The 14,349-nt window shown below is 55.5% G+C and overlaps 1 long non-coding RNA gene across 11 annotated transcripts in view; it reads right to left on the bottom strand.

The window, feature by feature from the left end:
• The window catches only part of LOC144094044 (uncharacterized), a 100,622-nt gene that overhangs the window by 56,956 nt on the left and 29,317 nt on the right, over positions 1-14,349 (bottom strand). The gene's annotated exons all lie outside the window — the stretch shown is intronic.

The following is a 14,349-nucleotide window of genomic DNA, read 5'->3' as shown; positions in this document are numbered from 1 at the left end:
CAACCTCAACCTCATCAGTTGAGGTTGAGTAAGGTCGGGTCACTCGAGGTTGAGGTCTCCTTAGACGCCCTCATCTCACTTTTCCTGAGGCCACTGCTAACCTCACTCAACCTCACCTCAACCTCAAATTGTGAGATTGAGGTCGGCTGCTCGACCTCAGAAAACAAACGAAAAACAAAACAAAAAGTGAGTAAGAAGTTTGTCAGTTAAAAAGAATTCTGAGAATCCTGTGAGACAGGAAAGCCAAAATGATGATGGCATTATTTAATAAGGTGTGTACAGACACTATTGATGTGCACGCAGTAGGAGAAGCTTATAATATGGGATGAGCCCGCAGATAGTATATGGCCTGCGACAGGGGTGTCCCATACGCGGTTAGCACCAGTGTGTCGGTGAGTACTTTATATGTGTCAATATTTGGCATCCTGCTTCGTCTATACTTGTTCGTATTGGTAGCCTCTCGCTCATTCATGCACGAACCGGCAATTGACAAACACAACCCTTCTACACCGTCTACCTGAAATTGGGAAGGGGGGGAGGTATGCACGATACTCTTTTCAGGCTTGAGAATAGTTACCGAATATAAAGAAACTGGTCGTCGAAGTACATTCCAGTGCGACGGTTATGCGGACGCATATCAGAATATTTCGATTTTTTAGCTCGATCCGACATAGCGAGAATGCTCTTTTCAGTCCTCTGTATGTTGCCTTCGAAATCACTTAACAAGCTGCGACTGTATGTAGTACACCAACAGAGGAACGTTGTATTTATGTCTGTGTAGAAGCGAGCGGTTTCTTTTATTAATGCGAAATTAAGCATTAGATTGCTCACTTTCAAGGTCATATCCGCAAAAATGTGTCCGCAAAAAACGGCCTCATGCGACGTCACGAGCCGACGAGTCACACGACGAAGATGATGACGTCACGTGGTAATTAATGCTAATTAATATAATTAGGTAGCGCTAAGACTAATTAGTATGATTAGTGATATCATAATGTGAATGTGCCGTCATACGAGGTCACGTGACAGCGATGTAATGTGCCATCAAACCCAGTCACGTGACGACGCTGTAATATGACATCACACTCACGTGACAACGATGTAATTTCTCGTCATACCAGGCCCCCATCCACCCCCATTTCAAGATACATATGGGTCCCACATTACTACACATGCGCACACGACGAATTACAAAGTGTGCCCACTACTTGGTACACATTAATGACATTCGGATTGTCCAGCTGGTAAACGCGCCAGTTCTCATGTAGGACATACTGAAAAGATCATACAACGACACATGCCTTTGACTCTAGAGATGATGGCGATGATGATGATGCTAACAGTTTGTCCTTATGAGCCCGGGGAAGTCTGATACACCGCTACTAAATTAAATGTTTTCAGAATATTGATGAAATGTTGTAGATTACCCAGCAACCGAATACAATTATTTTGCGGGAAAATAGGAATACGCGCAGCTAATAATTAAGCATGATGATGATGATGTTCCTGGGAGGTCAGGACCCTCCCCCGTTTCCGCCACTTGCCTCCAGGTGGTGATGGTAATGGTTTCGAAATCGTGGGAATTCTCGGATGACTCGGTGAACCCACGCCATTTTGAAAGAAAGGGCTAGATTACGTCTTCGAACACTGTGTCAACTATTAAAATCGCATGGGTCAAAACAACTGGCCAAGAGTGGGCAGCGGGAACCGCTCTCTCTCTATCAAGAGCACCATGGCTCTCCGCTGAAATTTCCCTGCAGCGAAATCTTTTTCCGAGCCCCCCCCCCTCACCCTCCCCCCCCCCCCCCCTTCCCCGCGGGAAAAGAACCCGCCTATGCACTCATACGCCTCAACAGAATTCTGGGCACCATTTCGTCAACCAGCCTGAGACAAGCTGCTGGAAGTCAGTCACTTGTTTTCCTTCAAAACTGAACTAATCAAAGGTACGCCAGCATCCTCTACGTTTTTTATCCACGAGCACCGCGCGAGCATTCTGCGAAGGCGTTTAAGGTGAACGATGGGTCTCGGCAAAACAGTTAAAGGAAAGATAACGTGCAGTGCCTCGTCGTCTGCTAGGCAGGCCGTCAACCTAACTGATCCCATACGAGAAAAGAAACAAAAAAGAGAATGAGTAGAAACGTACAAAGAAATATCGCACACTAAAAACAGAAGCGAACAGTGTGCCCCGTTAAACGTCATATCAGAAGGTTTGGAAAAGCGACTCAGCAGCACAGCGCGAGCATGTAATCAGTTTCATTCCCACATCTTCATTAAAAAAAGGAATCAGCTACCACATCACCACACATTCATCATAGTTCTGCATTTTTTCGCCGCTGCAACACCGCTATGCTGGTGCGTTCGCCTCGTGTTGTGGTGTTTCGGAATAATAAGCGAATTTCTGAGAAGGAACAAGAAACCGGAGACAAACGAGAGGTTATTCGGAAGGATAAAAAAGTAAAATTATATTTGCATCTGCTTGCATTAGGGAACTCGAATATACAGAAGAAGTGTGAGATGCAAAAGGAGAAGACACCGATCAAAAGCTTCGACGGTGTTATACAGTTTTTTTCTGGCTTCGTTCTCTTTTTATAGAATCAGCATGTGTCCTTGTTAGGAACTACCTGAATCACATTCTCTCGCCCGTGCCGGCTGCTCCAATTTCTGTTAAGTCACCGTGTAAAGTACAGCAGGCTCCCTTTACTCGACTGCAAGGCAAGAGCCATGACGTCAGCGCCGACAACGAGCATGGACACGAAGGAGTCTTGCTAGGGGCCATTAGCGCTGCGACGAATTTATTGCGTGCTTGTTGGACTGAACTTATTTGCGGCATCAAACAAAGCTACCGCGGGTCAACGTGATTTCGGTGCTTTGCGCGCTCCCGGGAGCTTGAGACGACCGGCAGGCAGCCGGGTGCTACGCCAGCGGAGCAAAGGGGAGGGAGAGTGACGTGCTCTTTCAGTAACACTTGTGGGTTTCTCAGTAGGCACAGGCCACTACCCACCGCGGGTTCGAGCTTCGCGCGAGCCAAGGGCCCCGATCAGCCGTCACCACACGCAACCTGGGGCACCGCTGCGGCGGCGTTCAACCTCTGCAGAGAGGAGAGCGGCTCGCCGCAAGAAACAGGCCTCCAAGTTCACAAAGGAGACGTTTATTGACGCCGTCCTCCAGCGGTACATACACACACTCAACAGTCACCCCGTCCCGGGGCGCGCTCAGAGCAAGGCTCCGGTGCGCGCTCGGGGCAACAAGAGAAATGCGCGCCGCTAGCACGCCGCTGCAGGAGATTGTCCCCGCGGCAGTGCTGTGATCTCTCTCGTGTCGGCCGTTGGGCCGTTTGCGAGAGAGAGTGGGCAGTCAAAGCAAGGTGCGCCTGTCAGAGGTCGTTGGACCCCTGGACAGGCTCGAGCCGCGGCGGATCGAGGACCCACGCTGGCGAGCTCGAGTATGAACTGGTCCGAACGGCAGAGGCCGGCCCGGAGGGGAGTCTCGGAGGGGTCTCTCTCCCTCCGGGGCCCGCTCGGAAGGTCGCGCGACCACCCCAAACGGGTCCCGAATTCCCGCCAAAAGTCACCAATGGCAAAGGCCCTTGGGAAGCCGGGGGCGGAGCTGCAGCCGAATGACAGCGATTAGCCACCAGCCGTCTCTCCGCCGCCCGAGGCGGGAGAAAGGGAGAGAGAGCGACGCGGGATGCCGCGCAGACGCCACGGCGGGAATCTAGCAGGCTTCCCACATCCTCCTCTCCTTAAATGCCCTCCTACCCATCGGCGGAAGCGTGCGGCAAAAAATAAAAAAAAAATAAAAAAATAAATCCATACAAAACTACCACACTTCAGTTCCAGCCATAAACTCAAAAGACAAACAAATAAGAACAGAAAACAAACAACACTTGAATACGTTTCAAAGAGACAAAACTAACTACACTGTACACTGTACAAAAGGCCAGCTGACAGGTGGCCTGCAGCCTCAGAATGTTCGGTGGCGCGGCCCATTGGGCCTGTCGGCGGCCAACTCACGCTTTTGCTGCCTTCAGGGTCCCGGTAGACGATTTATTGACGGCGGTCCCATGTCCTCCACAAGGTCATCAAAGTTGAGCATGGGGACGTTGACGACGCTCGACGATCCCGAAGAGGACCCGCACGGGAATGGGTGCTGTCCTTCCTGCCCCCCTCTCGGCGTTGCCTTTGATATTGGGAACACGCACATAATCCCAGGCACGCACCGGCACAGAGGCGGACATTCATCAGTGACAACGACCCGCTTGTCGGAATCGTCCCGAGGCGCCGTGGCAGGGGTCAAAGGACACACTCTTCAGACGCACTCTTCACGCTCCCCATAGCCACACAAAGACCATGCCGCGAGACACTCGCTCCTTAACGAGCAAACCACTCCCCAGCCGGAAGGGGAGACTTTCGCCGACCCCTCCGCGAACCAGCCGGTCCCGTGTTCGCGAGGAAGGCCGCACCCGTGGGGTCAGAACATAAATGAAAACAAGGCGCGCTGTACAAAAGCAGGCCATCTCTGCGCTACAAGAAAAGTGCAATCGCGAGTAGGCTGAACTTTACATATGTACAAGTCTGGTTTAAAAAAACTGAACGCCAACGCAAACGTATATTACATATGTACAGATCTCGGAACGTTAGGAGAAACAACGAATAAACTGGAAACAAAAACATGCTACAGACTGACTAAAACAAACAAACGACTAAATAACTGCACAAGGCTGGAACTGAGCATGCGGCAAACAAAAAAAAAAGAGAGCGCCGTGCTTCACCTGGGGTAGGGCCCGACGAGAAAGCTCGCCAGCTAGCTGAGGCTGCGTGCCTTCGGTTGCGGAAGAGTCCGCCATCCGGCATCAATCACATCGGTGACCGTCGCCTCAGATTGTACCGGTGCTCGGTACGGTTGCGTTCCGCAGCACCAGTTGTGCCTTTGCGCTTGCTTGTGATACCAATGGGTACCGACGCAAACTCGTCAGACCGTGACGCATAGGCCTTCAGGTTCTGCGATGTGGGCACGGCTGGTTTTCGCCGAAAGGGGATCCTCCGGCATGTACGCGAGCGGCGACCAGACTCTGACCACTAGGTACTGACCAAGCCACTTAGGAGCGAGCGAGGCTGAGAACCCCTTGCTCGCATCACTAAGAGCGTGGTTGCGCTTCAGGACAAGATCGCCCGCCTGAAAAGTCAGGCTGCGGTGCTTGCGGTCATACTGAGCCTTCTGTTGGGCTCTGGCTGCCGCCAAACTCTGCCTTGCTCTGTTGAGAGCCCGACTAAGCCGGTCCCGAAGCGTCGACGCATAAGCAGAGCAGTCTGCCTGCGTCTTCTCATCCCCGAGCTGGCTCTGCACGACGTTTGACATCGGATTCGCCAGCTCCCTCCCGAAATTGAGGAAGGCGGGAGAGAAACCAGTTGAGCGATTCTCAGCCGTTCGAATGGCGAACGCAAATTCGCTCAAATGGTCTGCCCAGTCCTTTTGACACCCGGCAAAGGCCGCCAGCATTGGCTTGAGCGTTCGGTTGATTCGCTCGGTCAAGTTGGACTGGGGATGGTAGGGTGAAGTGGTGTAGTGCTCGATTCCGAGGGAACGGCACGTGTTACCGAACAGCCGAGCGGTGAAATAGGACGCATTGTCCGTGATCAGTCTTTCCGGAAAGCCGAACCGACAGAACACTTCCTGGAGTTTATCCAGCACCGCTCGTGCTGACACTTTCCGAAGCGGGTACAACTCGACCCATTTGGAAAAATGGTCAGCTACTACCATCAGGTGAATGAACCCCTGCTTACTCCTGGGGAAAGGCCCCATCAGATCGCAGGTGGCCATCTGCCACGGACGCACACTGTCAATTGGTTTCATCATTCCGGGCGGCTTGCCGCCCCTTGACTTCACCGCTTGACAGACATGGCAGGAACGGCAATAGCGGAAAATGTCACGCTTCATGCCGGGCCACGTCACCGATTGACTCAGTTTTGCAAAAACTTTGGAGCCACTCAGGTGACCGGCCAGTGGTTCGTCATGAGAAAATCGCAACAGTGCGCCTCTCAGACTTTTGGGGATAACCACCTTGAACGGGTCAATGGACTCATCATCGGTGGCTATGTATTTCAGCACGAGCCCGTCATGGCCCAGCAAATATGAATCCCCCGGGGCTCGCCGCGACACACGCTGGCTTTCACCCCCTGCGCCCGCTACAATACAAGTAGCGTCCCGGCGCTCCGTCTCCCTGAGACCGTCGCTCATCTCGCGACACATGGGGTCATTTTGCTGGGCTTTCAGCAGCTCTTTCCGGCTGAAAACGATTCCTGTTACCCCAGAGGGGGGCCTGGTCTCGTCCCCCTTCAGGTTTGCAGCCAAAATTTCCGCTCGCGACGGCGTCTCCGAGGCGCTCACGCGGAGCTTTGCCTCTCGCCCGCTTTGCGAAGCGCTGCTTGCCTGGTTAGCGGAATGGGTTAGCCCGTTTGCGGGCTCGCCCTCCTTGCCGCCCGGCGGCTCGTCCGCTTTTTCGCCCGCTCCGCCTGCTGGCGTCAAGGCGCCGCTGGCGAGTGGGGCACGGGATAGCGCGTCAGCTACCACGTTCGTGCTCCCCTTTCGATACTGCACCGAAAAGTCGTAATGCTGTATCAGGAGAGCCCAGCGCGCCAGCCGACCCGCAGGCTCGCGGAGCCGCATCAGCCAACTGAGCGCACTGTGGTCTGTCTGCACCACGAATTGCGTCCCGTCAAGGTAGACGTCGAATTTACGCAGTGCAAACACGATGGCGAGGCACTCCTTCTCGGTCACGGAATAATTCCTCACCGAGGGCAGCAAGGAGCGGCTGGCAAAGGCCAGCGGCTGCAGCACGCCATCGAAATCATGTAGGAGAACTGCTCCTAAACCCAGATCGCTCGCGTCAGTCTGGACTACGAACTGTCTGGTCAGGTCGGGTAGCCTGAGCTGCGCTGTCTCGGCAATGGCACTAGACAGGAGGCGAAAGGATCGCTCTTGCTCAGGCCCCCATTGCCACGAGGCAGTCTTTCCCAAGAGCTTGGTCAAGGGTGCCTGCACGCGGGCACAGGACGGGATGAACGACCGATAGAAATTGGCCATTCCCAGAAAACGGCGGAGGCCGCGTACGTCCTTGGGCACGGGAAACTCGAGTATGGCTCAGAGTTTGTCCGCATCGGGCTCAATGGAGCCCTCGCCCAGCGTGAACCCTAGCAACTGAACTCGGGTCCGCGCTATTTGGGCTTTCGCAGGACTCAAAGTCATCCCAGCAGCCCGTACCCTCGCGAGCACGTCGGCAATGTGGCCTAAGTGCTCATAGAAGGTTCGTGAATAAATCACGATATCGTCCAGGTAGCACATGGCATGAGACCATTTAGCTTCCCCTAGGACGCGGTCCATGAGCCTCTGAAAAGTCGCAGGACCATTGCAGAGACCGAAGGGCATGCGAGTGAACTCAAACAGCCCTCTGTGGCACGTGAACGCGGTCTTAGACCGGTCAGCGTCAGCCATCTAGACCTGTAGGTAACCTTTGGAGGCATCTAGCGTGGAAAAGTACCGCGCACTGCCCAGGTTTCCTACGATTGAGCTAATCGTCGGGAGCGGATAGGCATCCTTTCGAGTCAGCGCATTCAGACGGCGATAATCCACACACAACCGGTGGCTGCCATCTTTCTTAGGCACCAACACAACCGGAGACGCCCAAGCGCTGGACGAGCGACGGATAATGTCCGCCGACAGCATCTCATCCAGCAACTCATCGATCACCTGCCTTTTCGCAAGGCTGACGGGTCTGGGGTTGCACTTCAAAGAAAGCGCATCTCCGGTGTGGATCTTGTGGCTCACTAAATTAGTACAGCCAGGTTGATCCGTGAAGAGCTCATCGTACTGACACAACAGTGCTGTCAAACGAGCCTTCTGTGTGTCATTCAACGTTACCGCAAAGGCGGCCAGCGGATGTGGTGCCTGGTCGTGCCGCGCCGCTCGGTCCCAAAGGGGAGCGTGAACGATGGAACGCTCGACACAAGGGCTTGGCCCTGATCGCTGAGCGTGGCACTCTCCGAACGCCTTCACTGCACAGGCAGTTATCGACGCCGGTGGGCAGTTGAACGGCTTCAGCTGGGAAAATGGTCCGTCGCGATAGCCGCCATTCGCAATGTCCACCACGATCCCGGTTTTCAGGAGAAAGTCCCTTCCGAGAATCACGGGCACACTGAGCCCTGGGAGGTGGATGAAACGCGTGCGTCTCGTCCGCTCTCCCCACCTGACAGTCAGCCTCGCGGCGCCAGCCGAATGGGCTACGCCTTTCGCAAGGTTGAATGTCGTACGGCTGTCCCGCAAGCGCACCGAGTGCTTTTGCAAGTGGGACAACACCTCTTCACCGAACAAGGAGGCAGTGGCTCCCGTATCCGGTAACGCCAAAAATTCGCGGCCAGCAATGGTGACCGGAATAAACGGCGCGTGTGCATTAGCAAGGCAGCTTGCTCTGTACGCTGAGGGGATTAGCGAGGATTGGGCCAGTCGTCCCTTTACGACCGACCCGCGCCACCATTTCCCTGCCTCAAAGGAGGCCTGGTTACGGGGCATTCTCTCGCTAAGTGCCCCGTCTCTTGACAGCGGAAACAGCGCACACCGCCGCGAGCTTGGTCGCGGAACAATGGCGCCTCTCCCTGCCTGGTTCCGCCCGTTGCACGGCCAAAGGGCCGGCTGATTCGGGTTTCCCCCTCCGCTGTGCGTTGGGGCGCTTGGCGTCCCTGGGCAGGCGGTCCAGAAAACGGCGCAGCGCAGGCTGTTCGTCTCCTGTAGGAGTAGGGATCGAGAGCTCTATCGCTCAACTCCCATACTTCGTTTTACCCGCTAACGGCTGCAGAGGCAGCGTGTGCAGGCGGTCGCCGGTTGGGTAGGGGCATGGCCCCTCTCCATGCACAGCGTGGCTCGAGGGCCTCGCTTGCCGGCGGTGGCGGACGATAGGCGCGCGCGGCGAGAATGTCGCCTTGAATGCGCTTTGCCTCGGCGGAAAGCTCCTCAAAATCTCGGAACCGGCCTCCGCGCAGGTATGCCGAAAAAGTCGGATGTGCCTGCCTGATAGTCCTTTCCACACGTTCCTCGTTCGAGGCTCTGGGCTCGGCGATTGAGAAAAGGCCCTCCATCGCACGTACGTACTCCAGGAGTGACTCATCCGGAGCCTGTGTACGGAGCTCCAACTCTCGCCGCATCCTACGCTCATAGTCAGCGGGCAGGAATTCGCGCAAGAATGCTCAACTCCCATACTTCGTTTTACCCGCTAACGGCTGCAGAGGCAGCGTGTGCAGGTGGTCGCCGGTTGGGTAGAGGCATGGCCCCTCTCCATGCACAGCGTGGCTCGAGGGCCTCGCTTGCCGGCGGTGGCGGACGATAGGCGCGCGCGGCGAGAATGTCGCCTTGAATGCGCTTTGCCTCGGCGGAAAGCTCCTCAAAATCTCGGAACCGGCCTCCGCGCAGGTATGCCGAAAAAGTCGGATGTGCCTGCCTGATAGTCCTTTCCACACGTTCCTCGTTCGAGGCTCTGGGCTCGGCGATTGAGAAAAGGCCCTCCATCGCACGTACGTACTCCAGGAGTGACTCATCCGGAGCCTGTGTACGGAGCTCCAACTCTCGCCGCATCCTACGCTCATAGTCAGCGGGCAGGAATTCGCGCAAGAATGCTGCACGGAACTCCTCGAGAGTCGCTGCCCGGTGGCCGGAAAGCCGATGCCACCTAGCTGCGGTGTCAGTCAGTGCTGCGGGGATGATGTGTGCAAGCACAACCTGATCAGTGAGACCCATAGCTCTCTGGTAATGGGTGAGGGACTCGAGGAAATCCCGGGCACTGAGGAGGTCATCATACCCGCGGTATGTTGGCATGGGCAACTTGACCGCGGGGTGAGACACCTTCGGCGCGGCCAAAAGCGTCCCAACCGCCCCTGACAGCGACTGAATCATCTGGGCAGCACTTCTTAGCAGCGACTGCGCCCCGGCCTCAGAGGAGGCTTGGGCGGGCTGCACGAACGCAGGAAGCAAGGCGCCCAGTTCGATGAGCGGCGCGGTTTCCACAGGGAGCCGGGCCAGCGCCTCACCGTTCCCAAAGCAGAATTGACTGCTCGCGGGGCACGGCTGCTGCTGTGCAGGACGGCCGGTTGCGGCAGCGTCGCACGCACCGCTTTCGCACTGGGTGCAAAGCACGCACAGCGGAGGCATGTGATTGACGGGTGCACCGCAGGGTGCTCCCGATACAGCTCCAATGGGAGCTGCGTGATCGACGTTGGGGGTTGTAGCGCCGTATGCCCCAATGGGGGCCGCGGCCAACCACGGTGTTTGGCTATTCGAAGGAACAGCAGCCAACGGATCAAAGGACGCTACGTCTCCTAAGGCAGCCGACACGTAGCTGCCGAGTGCCCCGATGGGGGTGGCAGACATGGTGCGCAAGCGTGATCGTCAAGGCGACCTGCTCGGCAAATGTGCTATCAAAGGCTAAGAGCCAGTGACTTAGCACGTTGGGCGCCAGTTGTGGGTTTCTCAGTAGGCACAGGCCACTACCCACCGCGGGTTCGAGCTTCGCGCGAGCCAAGGGCCCCGATCAGCCGTCACCACACGCACCCTGGGGCACCGCTGCGGCGGCGTTCAACCTCTGCAGAGAAGAGAGCGGCTCGCCGCAAGAAACAGGCCTCCAAGTTCACAAAGGAGACGTTTATTGACGCCGTCCTCCAGCGGTACATACACACACTCACTAGTCACCCCGTCCCGGGGCGCGCTCAGAGCAAGGCTCCGGTGCGCGCTCGGGGCAACAAGAGAAATGCACGCCGCTGCAGGAGATTGTCCCCGCGGCAGTGCTGTGATCTCTCTCGTGTCGGCCGTTGGGCCGTTTGCGAGAGAGAGTGGGCAGTCAAAGCAAGGTGCGCCTGTCAGAGGTCGTTGGATCCCTGGACAGGCTCGAGCCGCGGCGGATCGAGGACCCACGCTGGCGAGCTCGAGTATGAACTGGTCCGAACGGCAGAGGCCGGCCCGGACAAACAGTAACGTACGCACCTTACGCTGTCTCGGAGGGGTCTCTCTCCCTCCGGGCCCCGCTCGGAAGGTCGCGCGACCACCCCATACGGGTCCCGAATTCCCGCCAAAAGTCACCAATGGCAAAGGCCCTTGGGAAGCCGGGGGCGGAGCTGCGGCCGAATGACAGCGATTAACCACCAGCCGTCTCTCCGCCGCCCGAGGCGGGAGAAAGGGAAAGAGAGCGACGCGGGATGCCGCGCAGACTCCACGGCGGGAATCTAGCAGGCTTCCCACACACTCCTTCCGGGCAGACCAGCGGGGTGCATCTTCGTGTAGGCTCGGACGTTACGGACATAACGGCGCAGCACCGGAAGCTAAGAGGGAACTGTGGTATCCGGTTGTCCAAACAGGGGAAGCCGAACACCAAGCGTCATTACATGAACACTGTAGTGATGGGCTGCAACTCCGCTTCGGAAGCGGCACTCGTCGCAGTAAGACGTGGCAAGAGCAAAAAGTCTCGGCCTCAATAGTTCGACCTCACTGAATGACGGCCTCACTCAACCTCAAACTCAGGCGTGAGGTTGATGTCTGATTTGCTGACCTCACTCACAAAATTGCCAGCCGGCGCCGGCCTCACCTCACGACGTGAGGTTGAGGTCATTTTGAGGTTGAGGTCGACCTCATGACGTCGAATCCTCATGACGTCGAATCCTCATGAGGTTGCCCACCTCTGGCTGCTACTGGTGGCTCTTTTGAGATCCACGTTGCTCTTCCCGTGCAACTCCGACTGTGCGGCCTGCCTCCCCCCCCCCCCTGTCACCGGATACGGGCCGGTGTAATTTCGACTACTAGGTTTTGTATTTGTTCCGGTGCAACGCCAGCGGTGGGGATGGGTTGGCAGGGGCACATCCTCTGGGGATGCAAAACCCCATGGGAGTGGCGACGACTCCCAAGCGACTGTGCGGGCCAGTCGTGCCTGTGAGGTTCGATGCCTGAGTGGAGGCAGGCCTGGTTATATCATCAGGCTGTACCCACGGAATCCGGAACTGAAGGTATGCCAAAAATCAAAAGGTTTTCAAATGCACGCACCTAGCCTCTGCACGCTAGGGCGTGCACGGCTGGCTACCGACGCGCCGGTTTCTGGCTACGAGAGGACAGGTCTGCGCGGGGGCTTACAGCAGCCAGGCCTCTCGGAATCGATGCCTCGGGGAGCCAGCCCCACGGCTGACCGCGGGGCTGTGATGGCCATTGCGGGACGCCGAGGTAGGGGGGCGTAGTACGACCAGGCACAAACCGTCGATGTTATGGAGTACCGGCGCAGTAGGCCCGGGTCATCTCACCGTAAGCCATGTTCTTGGTTTGCGGCCCGGTCAGCCCGGCCTTGAACACTCCCTCCTCAGTAGGCGTGGAGCAAGCTAGGGGAGGAGATAAGTGCATGGTTGGTTGGTTGGAAGCGCAGGTGGGTCCCCTCGGAGATGTTAAGTCATGGCCCCGAGGGCCGAAGGGCCGTTAGGCTGACGACCTAATCCTGTACTGGCTGGATCACACCACACATACTTCCGGTGTCTCTGAAAAACCGCGAAAAGCACTCGACGGCAAGTAGCCGGCAGGTCTGAAACAAACCCTGAAGGCCGTGGAGGGGCCCGAGGTGGCTGACCCCGGGTTAGGTTTTCCTGTCTCCGGCGGTCGGAGCCCGTTGCGTTTGGTGGTGGTCGGGCATCCCTTGAGTGGAGCCGCAGCATTGGGCAATCTCGATGCTCTCCCTGTTCTGGCCAGACAGGAAAGCAATGGAGTCGAGACGAATGAAGGGTCAAAGCCAAAACTCGCTGTCCCCATTCCCATCCCAACTCTCATAACCCGTCATCCAACCCCTTCCGCTACCTCCCAGGGGAGATTAGGGGAGTCTCCCCGGGCCCACTCCCCCGACTGTGGGTCGCTATGTGGCTTTTTACCCTGGATAACGGATGTAAAGCGTATGGGTCAGCGAGACCATCGTACCTTAAACGGATAGATCCAGTGCATATTTTAGGCTTGTGTCTTTCCTCTGGTGCATACAGGACGTCGCCCATAGACAGTCGGTATGTAGAAACGAATGAACCATCACTTACAGACAGAACAACGATGCTCACGTGTTCCTACATTCTAAAAATCCGTTTGCTACCTAAATACATCTGTCATCAAATAGTCACAAAGTGCCCATCCATAATACTGTTTAACAAAAAAATGCAAAATACCAGGCCACTGCTCTTGCGTTTTGAAGAGATATAGAAAAATCTGGGCGTACTGGACACATTGTCTGGCGTTGCTGGAAGACGAGATCCACTGCCGCCATGGTGCAATTTCCCGGAAATCTGTGATATCACTCTTGCACATTTCGGCAAAAAACAAACCCTTCCACAGCATATATTACAAGAATTTTTTTCACTCATGGAAAAATACAGTACTTGCACAGCTTTTTATACAGATGGCTCAAAAGCACACTTTTATGTTGGAAGTGAAGTCGTACAATGGAAATGCAATCATATACTGAGGCTACCACAGTGTTCACCAATCTTCACTGCTGATTGTTACGCCATGTCTGTAGCCATTGAACAGAAAGTAAAAAAGAACCTCGCAAACACTATTATTTACACGGACTTCCTAAGTTTACTTACAGTTTTCCACTCTAGAAATGCAGTCATTCCTATACTTGCTGATATTATACACAACAAGAAATTGCCGCAGCTAAAGAAAAAAAACCTAAAACTCTGCTGGGTACCGAGTCATATCCAAATGCAATAGGACGTCCCTTACCAATTTACCGCTCTGTAGTCCGCGCCACCCCCCTCATTTTTTCCATCCCTCCCCCCCCCCCCCCCCCCCACAGGTGGCAAAAGTATACCATTGCCTTCGGGCCTTTTCATTTATTTTAAGATTGCATTAAGCCTGTTGTACGTCAGTGGTGCAGGCAGGGGCTTATTGTTTTTCATTCTTTTTAGGTTGCCCCAACCTAATATTTGCCCCCTGCCTAGGTGGCCCACCTGCCACTTAGGTACTGTGACACGGGGCCCGTAACGTAATAGAATTAAGGGCCACCGTGCAGAATCTTGTGCCTCAGGTTGGCCGCAGGGTAGCCACCCTGGGTGGGTAGTGTGATCACCCGGGACATCATACCTAGGCCCATTTTCGTTCACAACGCCACCGATGACGCGGAAGACGCTGCCGCCAGATTTTCTGCAGACCGGTAGCCTTGACGCGGTCGCGTTAATAACAGGCTTGGTCCTACCATGGTAAATAAAGGAGCCCAAGGAAGGGGAACAGAGCCTGATAGACTCATAGGTTAAAATAAACTAAAAGGGTAAAAAGAGATCCAAGCAAACCACCATC

This window comes from Amblyomma americanum, chromosome 6, assembly GCF_052857255.1.
Source record: "Amblyomma americanum isolate KBUSLIRL-KWMA chromosome 6, ASM5285725v1, whole genome shotgun sequence".
Lineage (NCBI taxonomy): Eukaryota > Metazoa > Arthropoda > Arachnida > Ixodida > Ixodidae > Amblyomma > Amblyomma americanum.
Note: the sequence above shows the minus strand (reverse complement) of the source record. Positions and strands in the feature narration are given on the sequence as shown.